The sequence below is a fragment of the Acyrthosiphon pisum genome, chromosome A2 (assembly GCF_005508785.2).
Source record: "Acyrthosiphon pisum isolate AL4f chromosome A2, pea_aphid_22Mar2018_4r6ur, whole genome shotgun sequence".
Lineage (NCBI taxonomy): Eukaryota > Metazoa > Arthropoda > Insecta > Hemiptera > Aphididae > Acyrthosiphon > Acyrthosiphon pisum.
The window spans coordinates 12,183,381-12,206,183 of NC_042495.1; the positions used below are offsets into that span (position 1 = coordinate 12,183,381).

The 22,803-nt window shown below is 28.5% G+C and overlaps 1 protein-coding gene and 5 non-coding genes across 6 annotated transcripts in view; 5 read left to right on the top strand and 1 right to left on the bottom strand.

The window, feature by feature from the left end:
• Positions 1-22,803, bottom strand: part of LOC100569590 — a 51,469-nt gene that overhangs the window by 24,085 nt on the left and 4,581 nt on the right. The window lies entirely within an intron of this gene.
• TRNAG-GCC lies at positions 6,039-6,109 on the top strand. Its single transcript has one exon. It is a non-coding gene; the product is annotated as a tRNA-Gly (tRNA).
• Positions 14,596-14,666, top strand: TRNAG-GCC. Its single transcript has one exon. It is a non-coding gene; the product is annotated as a tRNA-Gly (tRNA).
• Positions 15,475-15,545, top strand: TRNAG-GCC. The gene has a single exon. It is a non-coding gene; the product is annotated as a tRNA-Gly (tRNA).
• On the top strand, positions 16,200-16,270 carry TRNAG-GCC. Its single transcript has one exon. It is a non-coding gene; the product is annotated as a tRNA-Gly (tRNA).
• Positions 19,450-19,520, top strand: TRNAG-GCC. The gene has a single exon. It is a non-coding gene; the product is annotated as a tRNA-Gly (tRNA).

The following is a 22,803-nucleotide window of genomic DNA, read 5'->3' on the forward strand; positions in this document are numbered from 1 at the left end:
TTTGAGTTGGTGAGTAATGAGTATAATATAATTCACGTATATACTATATATACTATATGCGAGTAAATTAACTTTGCGTAAATAGAAATAATTAAAAATAATTTTCGCAAAAAGTTTTCAACAACGAGACGCATTTTTATGAGATTGATGCAATATTTCATAATTCATACACTTAATTATTTGATTATCATTACATAGATGTACCTATAATATGTATATGATATTATACATAATATATTATGTTTTATTCATTAATTTTAAATAGGTAATTATTTTGATTGTTGGGTACCTATATATATTAATTTATATTGTTAATAATGATTATTGTTGTAATGATAATTACGTACCTATAGATTACAAAACATTATGCATCCGTTGCATCCAGTTTAGTTTGAATGGTAATCGACTGGAAGTTATTATTATACTTTTTATAAAATAAAATAATAGGTAAGGTCAGGTGGGGTAACTGCAGCGACGTGGTTTTGAAAATCTCAGTTTAATGGAACAAACCATCTTACTGTATTCCTACGTGGAACATAGTTTTTTATTATCCATTAATGAACGTATCAGGAGTTCAAATTTGTATTCAAAAAAGTGTTTTAATAATTTTTTAGTTGGAAAAAAAATGATTAAAAAAAAGTGTCACACTTTCCCTGCTATCGGGGTAAGTGCAAAACCGGTACTTTTAATACAGTTTTATTCAAGCTATTTCTTGGCCAGGGCAAGTGCCATAAACTAATGAAAATCTTCAAACAAATTCCGTTGAAGAATTCAATTATTTTAATTTATAGTTAATGCATATCTGTTTTTTAAGTTTTGATTGATATAGTGTTAACATATATTCAAAGTATGATAATTGTTAACTATTTACATACTTAAAAAATGAATATTTGTAACACATAAATATTTTAGTCACAGACAATGTTTATAAAATATTATTTACTATTTAACAAAATAAGGCATGTCACATTTTCCGCATAAATCATGTGGCAAATTCCTAGTGTGGAATTTTGCACATGGGAAGTGCATAATCGACTAATACTCATTTGTATCGTACAATTAGCACAGTTCATAAATAAATAGTATTATAAACATAAAATAACATTTATTTACCTAATTAGAAATTATTTTGAGCAATTTAGGCAGGTTAACTAGACCGTTGAATTATCGTCAATTTAAAAAAATACGAGTTAATAGCTTTTCGGATAGTAATAACTGCTGTGTTTGATATCCTAAAGTTTAACCAACATTATACAACATTCGATTACTATTAAACTTCGTAATCTTCATGAAATCAACTTTAAAATTGAAAAATTGTATTTTTTATAACCCGATTAGGCATTAACCCCGTTAAGTTCTTATCCTACAATAATAATTAAGGTCAGGCTGGCCACCTGACCTCATATATTATTATATGATGTGTGATTAATAATGTGAATATTTGCGTTTTATTGTGAACTCGAGTGTTTGAGCAATTAGGATTGATCTGCTCATTACTGATCATAATATTATATTGTACTAGTACTATGGATGTATAATATGATAGCGTTCGGACAAAACGATCTTTCCATGACGGTTCGCGAAGTCGACACGGAAACGTTGGCCACGCTATCAGGAAACTATTGCGGATACTTCACTCAGGCGCCGTCGTCGCTATATAAACAACCGATTTTGCATAATAAAACCGTAACTGTTGATGAAAACTAAAGGTTGCATAGAAATAATGCTTATATGTTATAAATACGCATATTTATCATCTGTACATGGTCTTTGACATTGGTAATCAGAAATCGTTTTCCGTCCGTCCGTCCGGTAACTGCAGGGCAGTGCATATATATAATAGGTATATAATAATAATAATAATACTAATAAATAAGTAACCAACTATAAGTAACATAATATACGTAATAATTTATCATAATATTATTAATATATGTATATACGGTAGTTGTTGGAGGTATAGGTATCGCGATAATAGTACCTATATTAGGTAGAATATAGGACACGCGCATCGCCGATGAGGTATGGCTAATGTACTTGGTGCAACAGTGTTTTAAAATCCGTCACAGTGCGGTAATGGTACACGTTTTGGTAATTATCACACTTGTCATTAAATGTAGGCAGGTACACATAAACATAATATCTACCTACCTATACTCGCATATATATATATATTTAGTATGTCGTGTTAACGTGTTATATCAGTTAGATAATGACGCCGCCACCTTCGCGGTATGATTCGTCGTATATTTGCAATAATAAGACAACGCGCAAGATAGTAGTGTTGCGTATATTAATTATATTTTTAATCTGAAAGAAATAAGCCATGTTATAATATTATTATCATGCACAATAATAAACTGCACTGTCATTAAAAAACAGCTTTGATAGGTTTTGATGAGAAACAGTGGCGTATTTAGGAATTTTTAACGGAGGGGTCCAGCTAATTTTCCAAATACATTTAATTGGGGGGCTCCGCTACAGAATATATTAATATATATATTTAGACGTTTGGATAGGTATGTATGGGGAAAATGTGGGGGGTCCAGACCCCATGGATCCCCCGTAAATACGCCACTGGTGACAGGTGCGTGGACCCGTAGAATAATACCTATATTATAATTATTATTAACTAGAAATATAAATATACAAAATATAATAAATGTTCGGGGAAGAAAGTTCGGACTTTTGATAAAATATGTTGTTAAATATTAACCTAACTGTCCCATAAGTTTAATGTTTGCATAAGTTTGCAACAACTTACTAAAATAATAAACCATCAAAGTTCATCGTTTGTTAGTTTATTTATTTTATAATGATTGATATCGATTAAATATTTATAAATTATTTCATCAAAATTAACTTTGTTATCAATGACTTAGTCTAAATTTAGTTAATAAGTTTCAAGTATATTAGTATATTACCTATTCTTGTCTCATTGGGCTTCGGCGCCTGTAGAGTTATAAAATAATACTCATCCATCGTTGTACCTATATGTTGTTAGTAATGTTAACCACTGTGTTGGTAATAACATTGATTATACATAGTACTATGTATAATATATATAATATATATATATACTATGTATAATCAATGGTAATAATTATAAAGTAAATTTATCCCAAACCTACATTAACACCAGTTCCACTCTTGGGTATACATCACAGTGGCACAAAGAAATGGTATTGGTGTAATAATATAAATTAATATGTTATATTTTTATTACTTATTAATATATTATGTTTCCGATGTTGAATGTATGGAATGTATTGTTTTATGATTAGATATTTTTAACCGTTTTATTAATCGGTAGGTAGGTAGATAATAATTTATTTAGTGAAGAATGAAGATTACAACAAAAATTTACACGATTCAAATGATTCAATGATTGTATCTGACTAATTTGAGATCCATAAATCCAAAAGTACCTACTAAGTACATTAGACTTGTAAAAAAAATCGTTGTATGTTTATATAGAAACCAAGACAGGTACCAATCTATGTAATATTATAAATATATTATATTATTATGTGTAATACTGCAATAGTATAAAATATATAAATATATAATATAATAATTGCATGTTTAGTTTACATCCCAAGTTGTTAGCATTTCTTTTGGAAAGCATCACGGTATATTATAGATACCCTATGCTATAGTAACCATACATATAAACATAATATACCTAATATAAACGTCCTGCAAGAGTTCATCAAATGGAAATAGCCGTAAGTATATAAGTAATCATATAATAGCATTACGGTATTCCTAGTATTATTATCAAGTTACACAAATGTAATATAAGTACTTATGTGATGGACCAGAGAAAAATTAATTCGGCGAGTTCGGTATGCGTTCAACTTTCTTGGTGGAAACACAGTGATAACGATTAAAAATAATTACTTTTTATAATGGAACTGTGCAGGACGTAGAATCACACTTTCTCGATTGCAAAAACTCATTCGTTTCGGAGAAAGCTTTAAAAAACATTGAACAAATGAATTTTATATTAATGTTTACATGGCTGTAAGCACTGATATAGCTTATAAGCACTGATGAGCGATGTTCAGTAATTGAAAAATTAATACTGTGGTCAGAGCACATCGAAACGCGTCTCCTCTTCTATGCGGAGCTGTGATGGTTCAGTGGTAGAATAATTGTTCGTCTGCCACGTGAGATTGTTTCCTCATGTGAATGATTGTGATGTGCATATTATTGTGGTATACATTATTGCAAATTATTTTTATTTCATATAGAAATCCCGACAATTACAGTTGTTTACTTTTCAATTTCCTCCGACCATTTTTTTATCACGGATGAATTTAATTTTGGTGCTTGGATATTTTTATGTCTAATAAAATCATACTTGAAAAGAATATAAAAAAATTATTGTCTTGTCGAATAATTTTAGATTCTGGGTGGAACGATGAATGTATTGATGTTACAATGATGTGTGTGTGTTTTTTTTTTGTGTCTGTCATCATCTTTTAGGACAGTAAAAATGCTTAGATTTTCTTCAACAGTATCTTTTCTGATAGGAAAGTGAATCTAGTTGGTACTTTTTTTTGGGGGGAGGGGGGGTCAAAAGTAAAAATTTTCCAGTGGTTTTCAAAAGTGCCGTGAAAAACAAAAGAAAAATTAAGGAAAACCGGGAATTTTTACGCGAAATCTGTTTTCAAGGAAATTGATTTTGGTTTTTGGTGCAACTCTTAAACAAATAACCGTAGGTACATGAAATTTTGACTGAATGTTTATATAAGCATTTTCTATTCACCATAACATTTTCCAAATATTTCGAGTTGTTTACGGACATTTTTAGTTTCTATTTTTTTTAGTTTTTTTTTCTATAAATATCAATAAAATTGTATATGTTGGTTAAAAAAGCTTGGAAATTTAATAGAAGGCTCCTAGTATATTGTTTCAAAGGCAGATGAAAAAAATTAAAAATCCATCGCCACAATTTTTTTTTATAAGCATTTAAAGCTCAAATATTGACAAAATACGTAAAAAATGACGAAAATTTGCAAATTATTTTGATGTAGAAATTCATAAAAATTTTTCTTTTTAAATCTAAGATTTGAAAATGGAATACAAGATCATTCATAAGTTTGTCTATCTTAATCAAAAAAAAATGTCTTCAAGCAAATCAAATTAAATTTTTATGAGCGTTTGAATTTCATATTTTTACAGCATTCACTCCATTTCTCACGTAGCGGATATTGTTATTTCGTTGTAATTCAAAAACGAATAACTATATATACATGGCAATTTCACTGAATGTTCATATTTTTATTTTCTATAACACCATACAATTTTAAAAATATTTTGACTCTTTTTGAGCTGTTTACGGACATTGTCAGTTTTCAATTTTTTTAATTTTTTTTTTCTTTTAATACCAATAAAAATGTATTTGTTGTGTAAAAAAGCGTGAAAATTTAATGCAAGGCTTCTGATATATTGTTACAATAGCAGTTGAAATACAAAGGTACAATTTTTTTTAAAAGCATTTTAAGTTCGAATTTTGACAAAATATATCAAATTTAAAATTTAGTAATTATGTTTAGTTAAAAATGTATAAAATGTTCAACTTTTATAGCTAAGGATTAAAAATTTAAAACAAGGTTCCGCGTAAATAGGTTATACATAAATTATTTTATTCACAATAATATCATCAAATATATTTAGTAATATCATAGGCTGACCTGCCGTTTTCGCTCAGAATCGTTTTTCCTATACAATGATATTATATCATTGAATTAAAATTTAACACCATCCATTACAGTGACCCACTTGTAACCTACTGTACAGCAAAGCGACATCCACTTACCCATCTTTTTTAATTTAAAATCATGTAGATAGGAACATTTAATTTGTTTATTATTACTGTTGTAGATTTTAGGAGCGTACTACCATTGATTATAATTTATATTCAGTATTTGTGATGGTACTATGTAGAATGATTTGTATTTTGCAAAAAATTAAATAAAAATGTTAAGACTACGGCTAGAGAGCACGAAGATTAGTGATCTTTAACATCAGCATCAGTGGTTCAGTGGTAGAATGCTCGCCTGCCACGCGGGCGGCCCGGGTTCGATTCCCGGCTGATGCAGTAATTTTTTTTTTCTCTGATACCAATTACACTATTCTGATATTTAAATATCAGTATTATTTCTTTTTCCCGATTATTTTCATTATTACGATCAAAAATCGAGTTATATTTTTCATTACTTTTATGATATAGTTAATAATTAATAATGTTGTATTCAATTTTTTTTTAAATTCAATAGTAACTGCAGCTAACTAATATAGTGACGTTTGATGACTCATATTATAATACACTTAACTTTTTATAATAACTATTTTTACCTATATTGTATTTATACTTTTTTTTATTGAAATGACTTATTTTTAAGGCTATTGAAAAAAGTTTACTCGAACAAAATAATTAACAATTTTATGAACATAAAATATTTATCGATAAAAGAGGTCATACACTCATACTAATTGTTTAAATTTGATGATGTATTTACATAAACCTATAAAATATTAATTGTATTCGATACTCGTATTTTGAGTATACTAATGAATTTAAATAATTTACTTTTAGTTGCAGCACTTTGCAGATTTAAAAGGAATCTAGGAGCTTATAGGCATTGCGGTGATTTCACAATATAAGTGTACCACGAGAATATAATACAAATGCATAAGAATATACCTACCTATAAAGAGTAAAGACAAAAATAGGCAAACGTATAATATTTGTTGCTTAAGATGTAATAGATTATTATTTATTATCCTGCATATTTCAATTTTTAAAAACCACAAGTCAACTTCAAGCGTTAAAGCTGTTCTATAACCCATGTCCTATATATTATAGATTCTGTTATTAGCTGCCAGCTGCGTGTATCATAAAAAAAATTGATGTTGCTTAAATAATGACCTACCCCTCATAATTCTATTATACTGACCTATAAAATTTCCTATTTTTCTTCTATCAATACCCACGCACCCATATTTAAGATATTGTCTGAGCAACACTTGAGCCTTATGTTACACGCCACTGTTAGCTGCCCTCCGTTAATTGGCTATAGTTATTATAATAATAAATGTTTTAACACAAACGTCACAAACAGTTATAAAAATAAAATCGAAATGATTATTTATACTATTTAGTACTTTAACTTAAGTAGGTCTATTAAGTTATCTGACGAGTAGTGACGCTAATATTGATGTTTTGAGGTCTAAATCGGAAATGTGTACTTGTAATGAAGAAATATTTTTATCTTCTTGCGAGAACCCTTATAAATCTCGCAGTAGGTACTCACCGGGTAATAAACAAAAAATTATAATTGTATCATTCATTTATTTCCACGTGCCAGCTCGTGTAAATAACCGAGTAAAATACTTAAATACGTACTCAATTACTTAAATGTTTATTGTAATAGCAAAACGGGAACAAGCGAAAAACGTTATTTTCGTCTTTATAAGTGCACTACTGCAGTATACTATAATAATACGACCAGATGCCAGATTGTGCTAATTTTGTAATCTCGTAGTTACGTCTCATTCACGAAGTGCAAATAACAATGTAATATTGTAAATGAGTGTACGTAGCAGTGTAATAATATATAAACGACACGTGAGAGATGACCCTGTGGATGAGAACTGAGTGAGAGATGAATATGTTCGTACCTATATAATATAATATATTATTATTATCATTAAATTCAACAGTGTGACGATTCTGCGACAACTTGACTGGAAACGCTATACGATAGACATTAATATATAGGTATTATACTTTTGTATATTATATATATTATTGTGTGTACGAAATAAAGGATAAAATTCGGACTCTCTTATATATACATATATATATATATATATTATATACACAATAATTTAAGCATTATCACTGTTGGACATGGGGTGTAACGGTCGGCGGCGTCGAGCATTTAATATTATTGCACATAGGTACATACTATGTAGGTGCTTGCGCGAACAAAATATAATATAAGAAAAAAAATTATATTTATACTAAAAATACGTATAGTATCTTTGTACTACAGTGTACGCATAATATATTTTTATTTTAATATAAAGCATTATTATATTGTTACACTGACCTATCTGTGTACGCACCGTATCCGGACACTTTAACACTTATCCTTGGACTGGAGTATGTGCAGCAGTTGTAGGTACCTACTGTAGTTACAGCACATTGTAATAACTACGAGATAATGATTAATGACGGCTATAATACGCGTAAGCATGGTTATAGTTAATATTATACCTAAATTTATTAATTATTTGTACTTACCAACTATAGTTACTCGTATAATATAGTATACTAGCAATCTGCAGGTATATACAAAGTGTTCAGACTTTGGAAACACGTATAATCGTATATTGAACGTTTAACTCAAAATGCACACTAATGCATAAGTCATAGGACTTAAAGAAAAGTTAGGTGTATAATTTTCGCGGATGTCTGTAGGTCAATCATGGTGGGAATGTGAGCGCATTTAACTTTAGATGTATGTATCTGTTTATAAAATATAAATCATAGTTTATAAATATTTTATCTAATATAACTATTTATATTTTATAAACATTAAGCACTAAGCAGTGCTATAGAGTAGATAAATGTTCGGGAACATAACTTGGAGGGAATTCTCCGATATCGGAAGGAATGCTCGGGAATGGCCGGAAATATCAACTACTTTAGGAGTATTATTGTTTATTAACTAGTTAATATGTTATTTATTGGCGTACCGTAATTATATATATATATTTTTTCATCAAATATAAATTATAATACACATAGTTAAACTGTAAGATAAAAATAATAAAATTGTAATTTTCTTTTAATCGATGACAAATTAATAATAAAACAAACGTTATAAATATTCAGATATAAGCATGCGCATTATGCGTTTGCGTATAGGCCTTTTTCATTGGAATGTTTTAATGTACAATAATTATTTATGGTAAAATATCTTAAATAATTATTAAATTAAAATTGAATTATGTTAAGTAATTAACTATGATACTATGCAGGATGTGAAAATGTACACCCTGCACTTCAAATGCGCACACATCACACATCTAGTCGAGAAATAATAAAGATTATTAAAATTAAATGCATAAGACCCAATATTCATTTTGTATACATTTTCTCATCTAATTTATTTCGACATAGATGCCGTTGCAGCTCTATTTGTTTAGAAAAACTAAAAGGCAGAATACATTTATTTTTTAAATATCATTAAAAGATGTTGAAATCTTTAAAACGATTATTGCAAAAACATATTTTAAATGTATAAATATTAAATAATAATATTATATAAAAAGTACCAAGTAACAACTTTTAAAAACTTATAATAATGTGAGTTTGGTCAATCTTGATTGTATAATAAACTATTAAAATATATTATATACATATTATTATGCCAAATAGAATAATATAAATATGAGATGTCTATAAGTAGATTAGTAGAATTATAAATTTAGTAAAACAAATTTTGATCGAAAATCATTCTACAAAAGTAGCATAATATATAGGCATATTATTTTATGATGATTGATAGACAATAGTTTAGTAGGTTGTAGGTATATCGTATATTATACTATATAGTATACCTACACGTATTATATAATTGTAGCCAAGTAGGAACTATAGATCTAGACACCTAAAGTCGTGTACTCGTGTGTGTAAGAAAACACCTTATGTTCACCTACTATTGTTAGCTATTTCCTCTCGAACCTAAATACATATTATTTAAGTAAAATGTTTATATTTACATAATATAGTACATGAATTTAATTATTAAACACGACGTGTGCAGATGATGATCAAAGCAGCACACATCACGCGAGTTTATGCGCCAATTACGCGCGATCTTCGCCAACTAGACTGTGATACGCGTGTATAATCATTTATAACTGGTATCTTATGGCTGCACTTCAGGTTCTATATGCACCGAGATGCTATTATTTTTATATTATTCTGGCTAACTTCGGCCTATATGGAAGTGCCGTCGAGCAGCTCGTATTTTTTTTTCGTTGCAGTGTAATATAGTGTCTGTGGGTTTTATTTTAACACGATTTCGATAGACCTACTTTAAATTTGTTTAAGTCATTTTGACCTTTCAACGATGATTGTAGATTAAAATCGGCTGAGGTGCAACGAATTTAAGTTCGATTAAAAATACATTTACCTATAATATAGTAATTAAAACGTTAACTTAACTTCAGTTAAGAGACTGACTCACTAACTATATTACTATATGAACTAATATAATAGACGTGAATAATGATAATATAGAATAATATTATATTATATACAATGACAATTTAACCAGAAGCTTTCGTCAATTTAGCCCACTCAAATATGTTTAAAGTCTTCGACAAATGCCAAAGTTTCTCACCCAACGAACGCGACTAAACTTCTCATATTCTCTCTATATCTATGTATGACCGTCCTCAAATGGAGTCAGTTCATATTTCTACCTATAATACTATATGATATTATGATGTTCGTTATTTTAGTTATTATGCTGTGCATTGAAAAATACGCGTTTCGCCGACCTCGTCGCGGCCGGGTCGGGTCCTGCGTATTATACGTGTCGAATACACTCCAAAACGTAATTTACGATTGTAATGCTATTTTCTCTCTCAATTATATTATATATTATATATCATAATATAATATTGTAATATATTATTGTCAGGTGCCTGCAGGTGTACCACTGCCATCAAACGATGTTTGAACGAGGTCGAATTGCTTATATTTCCCGTGACACAAAACTTCAAATGCGACAATGCGTTGTACTTCATAACATGATTTGCCTTACTTGACACCATGACGATGACGTTACTATCCAAACGCATAGGTACTGCATGTCTGCATATTTTAATATTTATAGTAAGTATACATATATTATGTTATATGAAGCTGAAACTATAGACAAGCGAAGGCTTTTATACATTTACCACAAACTTGTATTCGTCATTTTTCGAAATAGACTAATTTAAAGCATTTAGATAGCTGTGTTTTGATTTCTCATAGGCCAAACACATTTCCTAATCTTTTTTTTATGGCAATTTATTATTTATGGAAAACATACAATATATCGAGACATTAATTAGAAAAATTTAAAAACGTAAACATTTTATATTTGACAATCCTATTGAATAATAAAAAAAATAAAAATAAAAATAAAACATTACATTTTAATGTGATATTACATAAATTATAAATTATTTTATGAGGTATAAATAAGACATTCAAAAAGAATAATTTAAACATTATAGATATAAATATTTAATACTACTTATTGCTAAACAAATAAAAATAAATGTAATCTTTCTTGGGATATAGTACTTTGTGATACCTATAGTTTTTATAATACCTACTCATTTTAGAAAAACTTATATAGTATTGGATAACTCCCATTTATTTCTAACTTTATAGTTATATCCAATTTCATTCGTGAAATCCTATGTCTCTTTGTTAAACTTATTATTTATTATAGTTAAAATAATTTATACATTTGTACATCCAGTTTTGAAAATAAACACGTATCTAACCTTCATTTTGTCGATGTTAAATTTAAAAAAAAACTATAATGTACATTATAGAATTATAAAAAATAATTTATTTTTAATAAAACTTTTCTTTTTTTCTACTGGTGTTTCAATTTTATTTTATTTGCAATAATATGTTCAGTAAATACTAACAGTACTATCTAACAATTCATTAAAATTAATTTGGTGGCCTAACCCAGTGCTACTCAAACTTGGCACCACGGCCGTGGTTATATTATTGGGGAGCCGTGAATTATTTATTTTATTTATAAACGTTTAAAGAAAATAGTTCTTTAAACGTTTATAAAAAAATACACAATTCACTTAAAATTTAGTGGGGTAGGTTATTTATTTATTAAATAACCAACAATATAATTTATTATTGAAAATAATTTATCTGTTTGAAATAGTACATGTAATTTTAGCATACAATTAAGAAACAAATAATTAATGATTTTGATTAAGGGGACAGTTTTACATTAAATTTAGGGGGCCCCATGACAAAAAAGTTTGAGAAGCACTGGTCTAACCTAACCGAATACCAATCGTTGATTGACCAATAGAATCACTAAATAAGTTAGATACCTAGCTCAATTTAGAGTGTTTGAAATGACAAAGGCCCGTGAACTCTCTGTTACCTATGATAATAATATACAAGTTGATTGAATCTAGAATTATTTATTAAAACTCGTATAATACATAATGCGTACAGATTGTATAATCACACTCATTAAAATATCTACACAGAGTGATATTATGATTCATTCAAAAAATTATCATCAATAAAGTTTACATCACAAGTTTTTATCATATATTTTACCCGATTTTGGCGATGAAATAAATATATTAGGTATATTTTATCTACATTTTAATGGAAAAAGATGACTCATATTATGTTTACATATTATTGTTATAATAGTTTGTAAATAATTAATAAATATTATAGCTAACGTTATATTTATTTTTATTTTTTACTGATTATCAATACTAGGTTTATACGCATTAAGCAGGTAATATCGTAAATCCTAATGGTATAGTGTAATACAATAAAAAAAAAATTCCGATTAAACTGCAGTTGATTCATCTATGTATATGAAAAGAACTACCTAAATATTTATAATTTCAATGTGATAGAAATGATCAAAGCTTGGAAAATGAACTAATTAGGTTAGGTTAATAGAATAACTTAAAAGAATAAACTAAGTTATTAATTGTTATAATAGTACCTATATATTTAAATGTACCTAGCAATTGGCTATTATTGTTATTATCTTTAGAGTCAATACCGATACTTATCGCCGTAGAACCGTGTGAAATGTGAATAGAATCGTTGTAGAAATAAGCAATAGCATAAATTTAATCTAAATGTTTTTAAAAAGCCATTGAGCATTTGTGCCAATTACATATAATAATATGAGTAAAAGTTTCAAATTCCCATGAAAAAATATTTTGAATTACAACTAAATAACTAAAATCCTTATTTATGTTATTATAGTGTTTAAGTGTCGTTAGAAAAAATTAATATAACGTGACTTTAAAATTATCTAACTGATTACTTACCTAGTAATTACATATCATGGAAAAAATTTAACTTGTTACGTTAGAAGTTACTTTTAAAAAAAGTAACTCGTGTTATGATATTATATAAGTTAGTTAAAAGTATAACTAACCTTTTTAACTTTACTTTAACTTTTTAACTTATTAATAACTCCCAGCCTTGAAAATGATGTCATATTTAACTATTTAAAATATAAACGCGCATAGTTTCATAAAGAGTATATAATAAATAATAAACAATACTGTTAACTAGACACAATTGACGGGACTCGTCAAAGTAATAAACTTGAGAGCATTTAAAACTGAAGTTAAAATACTATATATAATATAATTACATTTTTAAAGGTCTTCATGAAATAAGTTTGGTAACGATAAAGTTACATAATTTACATTATTGTCAACAAAAATCACAAAAATCTACCTGCAATTTATTTTTTAGTTAAAAATGTATAATATTTTAATTATTATAGCTAAAGCTTGAATTCTTGATTCCTCTTAAGTTTTGCTTACAGAAACTCAAAAATCTCAAAAATTCAAATGCACAACTTTTTTTATTGACATTTGAAGTTTAAATCAAAAGTTTATATTTAAATGAAAAAAAAAAACGTCTTGGTTATTTTGTTATATAATGCAAAAAAATATTATTCGTAGGGACTAGAGTCTAGAAGCTTTTCGGTACCTACCACATATATATAGGTAAGTACTAAGTAGTATTATTAACTATACACAGTGACATTTTCAAAATAATTCTATTTATTTTATGATATTTATAGGTACAACCAACCTATTCACACTGTTCAACGGATATAGGAATGTATTATTATGTAAATGATTGTAATTAGAAAAATTTAGAAAAATAAACCACTAATAGTAATATTAATGTCGTATAGAAGATCTCTTAGAAATATATGCTGACAGGTCATCGAATTCTGATATTTAACATTAACACATCCTTTACAATATTAATAATGACCAACCTAATGACAAGATAGACTCGACACCTACTATACCTGTATGCCTATATAGTATATAGGCACATCACTACATCAGACCGAGTTCACCGATTTTTAATGTAGGTACATTTTTACATGTGGGTTCTACATTTTATGGCACATATTCTGGCTCTAAGTGGATTGTATTTGTGTAAAACAATTTTCACAGCAAACTAGGCATATAATAATAACCGTTAGTTACTTACGGCTAAAATATTATATTTGAACGAGTGACCATGACAATTATTACACATTTACATCAGTTCTCGTCATATATTATAATTTATAACGTCACTGAGACAATTACTCGACATCGACTTAAATTAAAATATAATATAATATGTTCTACGCATAGTTATTTTTAATTTTTCACGCGTAACGTTTCTGCAACATACCTTCTCAACGTGTTTACTCCATTTTGGTTAAATTTCATCAAAACCGACTTCGAATGACATCAGCATCAGTGGTTCAGTGGTAGAATGCTCGCCTGCCACGCGGGCGGCCCGGGTTCGATTCCCGGCTGATGCAGCAATATTATTGTCTGTTTAACTTACTTTAAGTTTTTGACATTGTTGTTTTATCTTTTTCCCAATTAGTTTTTTAGTTTTCATTACGATTTATGTTACTAATTTCAATATTGTTAGTTAACTTTTATTTTTATGTTTTATACTTTTACTTTTATTTTTAAAAGGCCTTAGCTGAAAAAAATTCCGGGAGGGAGAGGTCCAAAATGTTATTAATATAGATCATACTGGACAGTGGACATTTATAATTTTTACATTCAAAATATAGAAACTCTTGTTCTTCTTTTAGAAATATCGAGGGGGGGGGTGTCTGGTAACCCAACCAGTTACGGCCTGGCTCAGCTGGTTCCCGCAGCCCGAAGATAACCGATGCGGCTTTTAGATGACGATCAGCCGACCCACGTAGATTTAACTATTTGAACTAACTAAATATACATTTATTTTAAACCTAGGTTATATGAATTATATTACGGGGATTGGATACAGATGTTTGTTACACCCCGAAAATTTTACGATATTTTTTTGTCAAATTGATTTTTTTTTACGAATACCAATATATTTTTAAAAAGTTTTAGTCCAAACAAATTTGATATTGAAAAATTATTGTTAGTAGACCTAAGGTGTAAATTATTTGTTATGATAGTAATTTTTCAATATTAACAAAAGTAGGGCCCTATTAAGTCCACACGGGTCTGTTATCTATAATGAGGCTTTAATAATTAAGTACTCCTTGAATTTGTACTCATTAGGTGCACTAATGTTCCTACAAATCCTACATTTAGAGTGTATTAAAATTCCCAAACACGGCATAAGCATCAGTGGTTCAGTGGTAGAATGCTCGCCTGCCACGCGGGCGGCCCGGGTTCGATTCCCGGCTGATGCAAATTATTGGTCTAATTTACTTAATTTTTGACATATTCGTTTTATCTCTTTTTCCCATACATTTTTCAATTTTCTTTATACAATTTATATTACTTATATTATTAATCAACTTCTTTTTTATGCTCAATCCAACTGCAGGTTCCCGCTACCTGGCGCCCTGTGATGATTGGTACAGTACATGACGAGAATCAGACAATCCATGTTGCCATGTAAATTATTTTCTAAGAGTCAGAAAAATTTGGGCAAATTAAATATTAATTTATGTATTATATTACGGGGAATAGGTACCGATGTTTATAGCACCACAAGATCTATACTTCCAATATTATTATTTTTTATGTCAAATGTTTATATTTTGTTAAATTTTTGTTTAAAAATATTGATGATTGGATATGATTGGATGTTCCGAAATTGGTGTTAAAAGTCAAACTTAAGGTGTACATTTTATTTTGTTATAAAAGACATTTTTCTAATATTAACGAAATCGGGTATTGGAGGGGGGGAGGTGGGGGACTAGGAAGCTCTCGTGGCCAGTGGGTCAGGAATTAGGACAGTGATTATGATACTTCAATACTTTTCACACCTAAATTTGAATTCAATGTTCACCAATATCCCTACGGTTAGAAAATATCAAAATTCTAATACAATCTCAACAGCATCAGTGGTTCAGTGGTAGAATGCTCGCCTGCCACGCGGGCGGCCCGGGTTCGATTCCCGGCTGATGCAGACATTTTTTGAAATTTTTTCCAAACATGATCATAGTATTATGTTCCACATTTATGAATTATTTACTTATTCATATGATATATTCAAGCAATGTATTTTTGTGTTTTGTTTGTTTTAATGTTTTTACTTTTTTTATATTCCTTTACCCATATGGCTATAATAGCTATATGCTATATATAGGTTGACGAATGACGGTTCTTATTTATAATGTTACTAACATACGTACCTAAACACATGAATTTATAAAATACAAACTGCAAGTACATAAAAGCTAGTTCAATTTTTGTGACAGACGAATACTATTAGGTCAATTTATACACACAGTCACACAGATAAACACAATTAGGTACTGTAGACATTAGACAATCTATGAACTATACGCCTATACTCTCCGCGTATACAGTAATCGTCACTTCTGGAATTTTTAATCTTTCGTAATATTGTGATAATATACTTAATAGCTAATGACATATTCTAGTGTCTAGACGACTAGACGTATAATGTACCTATATTTAAAGAGATGTTAGACTGTTTCCAGTTTCCGATATAAATAATTTATCATTAGTTAACAGTCAACACTATCTTAAATTCAGCAATAAGCACAGAACACAGTATCACCAAAAAATAGTACCAACCTTCTATCTAATATTATAATTTATAATTATAGCATTGGCCCTTGAGGAATAGGCAAAATTATAGCGATCTGGTGAAATTGCATAATTATTATTTACTAGTGTGGAAAAGTTATCATTTTAAAATATAATATATAATAGTTTAAACTTTAAGGTATAACACAATTTAATTTATCGATATCATTAAACGAAGTGTAATATAATGTTTTAAGTTCAAAATTTCTAATTCTCTAAAGTCTAAATATTACCATTATAAATATTATAATATATTTTATTGGCAATGTTGTTCACGACTTCATACACTGCCTATTACCATGTTAAATAAACATGACATACAAACATACAATAATATGTTCATCTTCATTGTTCACTATGAAACATATATATGTAAAAAACAGGGATCGAAACCGCGGTTTTCTCATTTCTGAACTCCGGGACTGAACCGGAACCAAAAGCTTTTAAACATCGGTTAAAAAACCGAAACTTAAGACCTTCAAAAACCGTTTTCAAAACCCAAGCCGAAACCATAGAATTGAAAAACCGTTCTTGTACCGTTCTTGAAAAACCGATTAAAATTTGAAACTAATTTCGGTTTCTTTGAATTTCATAAATTTAACTTTATTATTTGTAATTATACTATTTTTATACGAAGAAATTATTATGTTCGGATTTATTGATAATAATAGCATGAATTTGTTTTACAGTGGTATGTGTGTTTTTTAAACTTTAAAACTTTTTTATTGTCACCTATGTCCTATTGGAGCAGTAACAATGGTAACTTATTATGTTAACTCAAACGTATATAATGGGGAGTAATGTTATTTTACCGGTAATCAAAAAACCATTAATCGTAGAAACTTGAAACATATTCGACATTTCCACTATAATTTCAATTTAAACTATAATATTCTATATTGACAATGACATTTTCAAAATATTTAGGCTAATTATTTTAAGCTATTTATTGGCATTTATAATTTTCGAATATTTTTAGTTTTTTTTCTTTGAATATTGATACATATTTTTATGTCTGATAAAAAAGCTTGAAAATTTAAAACAAGATTCCTCATAAGTTGTAATTTAATCGATTCAAAAATATCGGAAAAATATAGGTACATTTTTTTCTTACAAGTATTTAAATTTCAAATGTTAACAAAACTCATCAAATTTATTGCCGTTCAAAAGTCAATGTTTTAAATTTGAATAGGTAGCTATAATAAATTAATAAGACTCAAAAGTTGATTATACTTTAACTTTTATATAAGTTACAACATAAGCAGGGGCGTATACATAATTTTTGTATGGTGTGGGGGAAGGGTCGGGAGGATCAAAAAAAAAAAAAATTTAAGCCTAACCTGGACATTAAAAGAATAAATAACAAAATATAGGTAATATATACATTTATAATTAGGTACAAATGTACAATAGTGTCTATAAATATTTAAATTTAAGTACAAATAATATTAGTATTATTATTTATGATATATAGATACCTTCTACAGTTTTACCTATACTATATCCATAATATATTATGTTATTACCTACATGTAAAATATTAAAAGATTCTAATTTTCGAGCATCGCGAGATTTTTTTTTTTCCTCATAACTATTGTTTATTATACCTAGTTACCTACTACAATAGGTAATACAATGTATAATATATTCGTTAGCTGAACATTTTTTGGCCTACCTTCCTAGTGGTTAGAATACCTTTCAAAAAGTTGAAATGACGCCCCTGAATTAAACAATTATAGTCTATAGCCCAGGGATGGCAAACCTTTTGAACACTGCGTGCCCAAAATTACCTTTTTTTTTTTTTAGAGCGTGCCATGAAAAAAATTATATTTTGTTATATTATAATTCGATTGTATAATTTATGTATAAAAAGGTTAGGATAGATAAAATAGAATAATCGTTAATGACCATAAAAGCCGTATGGTCAAAATTACCTATATTCTATAATCTATAATATATATAGTAAAATTTTCGCGTGCCCACAAAATCTTTTCGCGTGCCATCTCGGGCACGCGTGCCATGGATTTGCCATCCCTGCTATAGCCTATAGTACCTACACAATATATTTAATATTCAAATATTTAAATTATTTATACCATGTTATGTAGGTACCTATCCACACCGTTCTGCATACAATTGATAATATCAGCTAGTAACATTATTTGAAATTATATATTATGATAATAATTAATAAATAATAATATAATATAAGTAAGTATACGACTTATTAGTATTTGTCTTTTGACATGTGTTAATTGCTCAAAAATTCTTATTTTCATCATAAGTATTTATAGTTTATTAAAAGAATAATTTTGGAGGCCCTGACATGAAAAGAGAGGCATTGTAGGTACGAGGTACCTAATGCATTAATAAGTAATAAACATAAGAAGGTAACTATAAATATAGTTTTTTATCTCTCTTATATTTTTTTTATTTATGGTTGAATACGTCTTAAATCAATCAATTAAATCAATATAGATATTCAAACTTTAACAGTAATAAATAATGGTATTTTTGGTGTCCCCCACACAAGCATCAGTGGTTCAGTGGTAGAATGCTCGCCTGCCACGCGGGCGGCCCGGGTTCGATTCCCGGCTGATGCAATAATTTTTTTTTTTGTTGTACTCTTTTCTCAAAATGATTTGAATAATTATTTATTATTACGATATTAATCTATTTATTTCGACTTGCCTTATAATACATTTTATGCATAGTAATGAACTCTCAAAATTCAAATGGTTTAAACGAAATTCAAAAGCTCGTTCAATCCGTATTTTAAGTGGTCTGAAAAAACTTAATTTGGTAAGAAGCTTGATGCCGAATTAAAATATATATTTTTACTAATAGGTACTTGTAGTGGTTACAGTGGCGGATTTAGGGGGGGTGCTTGGGAGCTGAAGCACCCACCGCTCTGCGTATTTTTATTAAAAATTATTAATAAATCGCCGAGTGGCAAATCTATCTAGTGCAATGGAAAATGTCAAAAATATACTTAATGTGTTTGAAGACATTCGTAAAAATCCTGATACAACATTCATCACCTTATTTGAAAGTGCAGCTCAAAAGTTACAAATATTTGATGAAGAATTAAAAGTTCCTCGACTTAGTGGCCATCAAACAAAAAGGAATAACATTAATGCCAATGTCAACCAAAATCCTATGGAGTGGTTTAAAATAACAATTTTTATACCATTTTTAGACCATATGATCCAAGAATTAAAATCAAGATTCAGTGATAAATTTGTTAAAGTTATTCCACTCGAAGGTCTCATTCCAATTCATAAAGATTCATATAGCACTGAAGCTATATTAAATGCTGCAATGTTCTATGATCAAGATTTACTTTCAAGTTCAGATTTAGTATTAAAAGCAGAAATTAATCTTTGGAAAACTAAATGGAATAAAATAGAAACAAATATTCCTCATACTGCTGTTACATCACTCCCATACTGTGAAGAATATTTTCCAAACATCAAAATCCTCTTACAATTATTTGCTACACTTCCAGTATCAACAGCAACTGCTGAAAGATCTTTTTCTACCTTAAGAAGATTAAAAAATTATATGCGCTCTACAATGACTGAGTCTAGACTAAATGGTTTAGCTCTATTAAATATTCATAAAGATAAAGATATAGATATTGACAAAGTTGTCGATCAGTTCTCAAGAAAAAAAAGAAGAAGAATGCAAATGGAGGATTGGTCAATATAATAATTGTAAAAAATTCAAATAATATTATATTATATTGCATTGTAAAGTACTTAATAATTAAAAAATAATATATGTTAAATTGTTTATAATTTTTATATTGCTTAATTATGTTTAAGTATCAAATTATTAGTTCCCCCCCCCCAAATTGTTCATAGTAAGTACTTTAAGGCTATTATTATTAACAAAATAGCACCCACCATAAAAAAATCCTAGATCCGCCACTGAGTGGTTATGATCCGTTAAGGAATAATAACGCATATGTAGTAGGAATAATATTATAATATTAATATATACATATATATAGAGAAAGAGCATAAGAGATCGTGGAAACAAATAAAACCTAAAGATTGTAAATAGTTAAGAAAAACCTTCTTTGGTACTATATACATAAGCTTATTTAGAGGGAGTATATAGAAGGAGCTTAGAAGTTAGGGGACTTAGCCAGACAGTCAGAACTTTTGCTCCTGTAAAAGGTCAACGAAAAAATTTAAAAATTGAATTCCTTCTCTCCCCAAAATAATTTATTGAAAATAAGTATAGTGGCGAATGGGGCTATAATGGAATAGGTAGCCCCCTCTCCATAACTTATTACATCACCATAAACCTAAGGTACATCGGACATGGTACCTTACAGACCTATAGTCATTATTCGGAACATAAATTGCGATTTGTAAACACTCGCTACGACGCTACCTATATATAGGTATAAATGTATAACACATAATTTTATTATTATATTATTATATCAAAAATAAAAATAATTAGCACTTTGACATTCGTGACGTTCTCAATCCTTGACACCTTGCACGGTTTGCAAACTCGATTTTAGTAATCTCGAATTCATAATTATAATAACAAATGTAATTGTAGGTTGGTAGGTAAGGTAAGCGTAAGTTATATACAATTTACGTCCTAGGCTCCTCATCATATGAGTACATATCAAACCCTATATACATTTTAATCACGGCCTATGTACGCTACTGCACTATATATTATATTATATTTATTATATTATTATTTATTATAATACATACCACTGCAGGGCGTAGATATAACAAATATTTTTTCATATTTAAGTGTAATTTCAGTTTAAAACTGTAGTCAAATATACGCATCATATTACTTACATTTATATTAATATATTAACCTAACATACCGCGATGGTACGAATAATTGGCAGCGACATGCGGATAAACATTTTAAATTTTAATTATCTGTAACATTAAATAATGAAATTATTGGATTAGCCAAGACATGAAATAATAATGTTGCTATGTTGCTATGTAGCCATGTAGGTCAATGGCGTAGCTAGGATTTTGGTGGTTTTATTTTTTTTTGGGAGAGGGGAGAGGCTGATATTTCGTTAAACGGCGAAAGATGGGAAGCTTAATTATTAGGATCAGTTATGGGATCCCTCATGTTTGGTATGATGATGCCGTTGGACGTTGGTACCTATACATTATTATATCATTTTAACTTTTAGACTTTTGCAACCTGCTTAATGAATTCATGGGAAATTAAAATATAAATATGCAGAATGCCAGAATATATAGGTATAGTTACGATTTAATGGTCTTACGCAATATATTCATAGAACACTAAAAGCATTTTTCATCTTAATTATAGTTTTCAAATTTTCCCGACATAACAGCCCCTCGCCACTGATTGTGGGTGGTATATCGTATATTATGTATTATAGTAGTAGGTTACTACTTACCATGATACTTGTATCATGAATACTCAATACAGACTTTAGGTATTATACTATTATAGCTGTATACCTATTACCTATACTACCTAGGTACCAATACATTAACTATAGTATAGGTATCTACCTACCTATCTGAACAAGAACAATAATAATTATATATTATTCCATTACAGTAGCTACTAGACATATAGGTACAACATTAAACATTTAAAAAAATTGCTCGATTGCTGTTATTCAAATTAAAAATTCTTTAAAACATTTTTTAGTTAGGTTTTTACTTGTTTATGGTTTTAAATATTTATAAACTAATTTTATCAGCAGTATATTAGCCACTATAGGTAGTATTATTTACTATATAGGTATAATAATAATATTATTATAATATAATTTCCAGCACAGCTGGTCTTCAAAGTTATTAAAAAAAAAAAATAGATCAATAAAGAACATAAAAATAATATATTTAT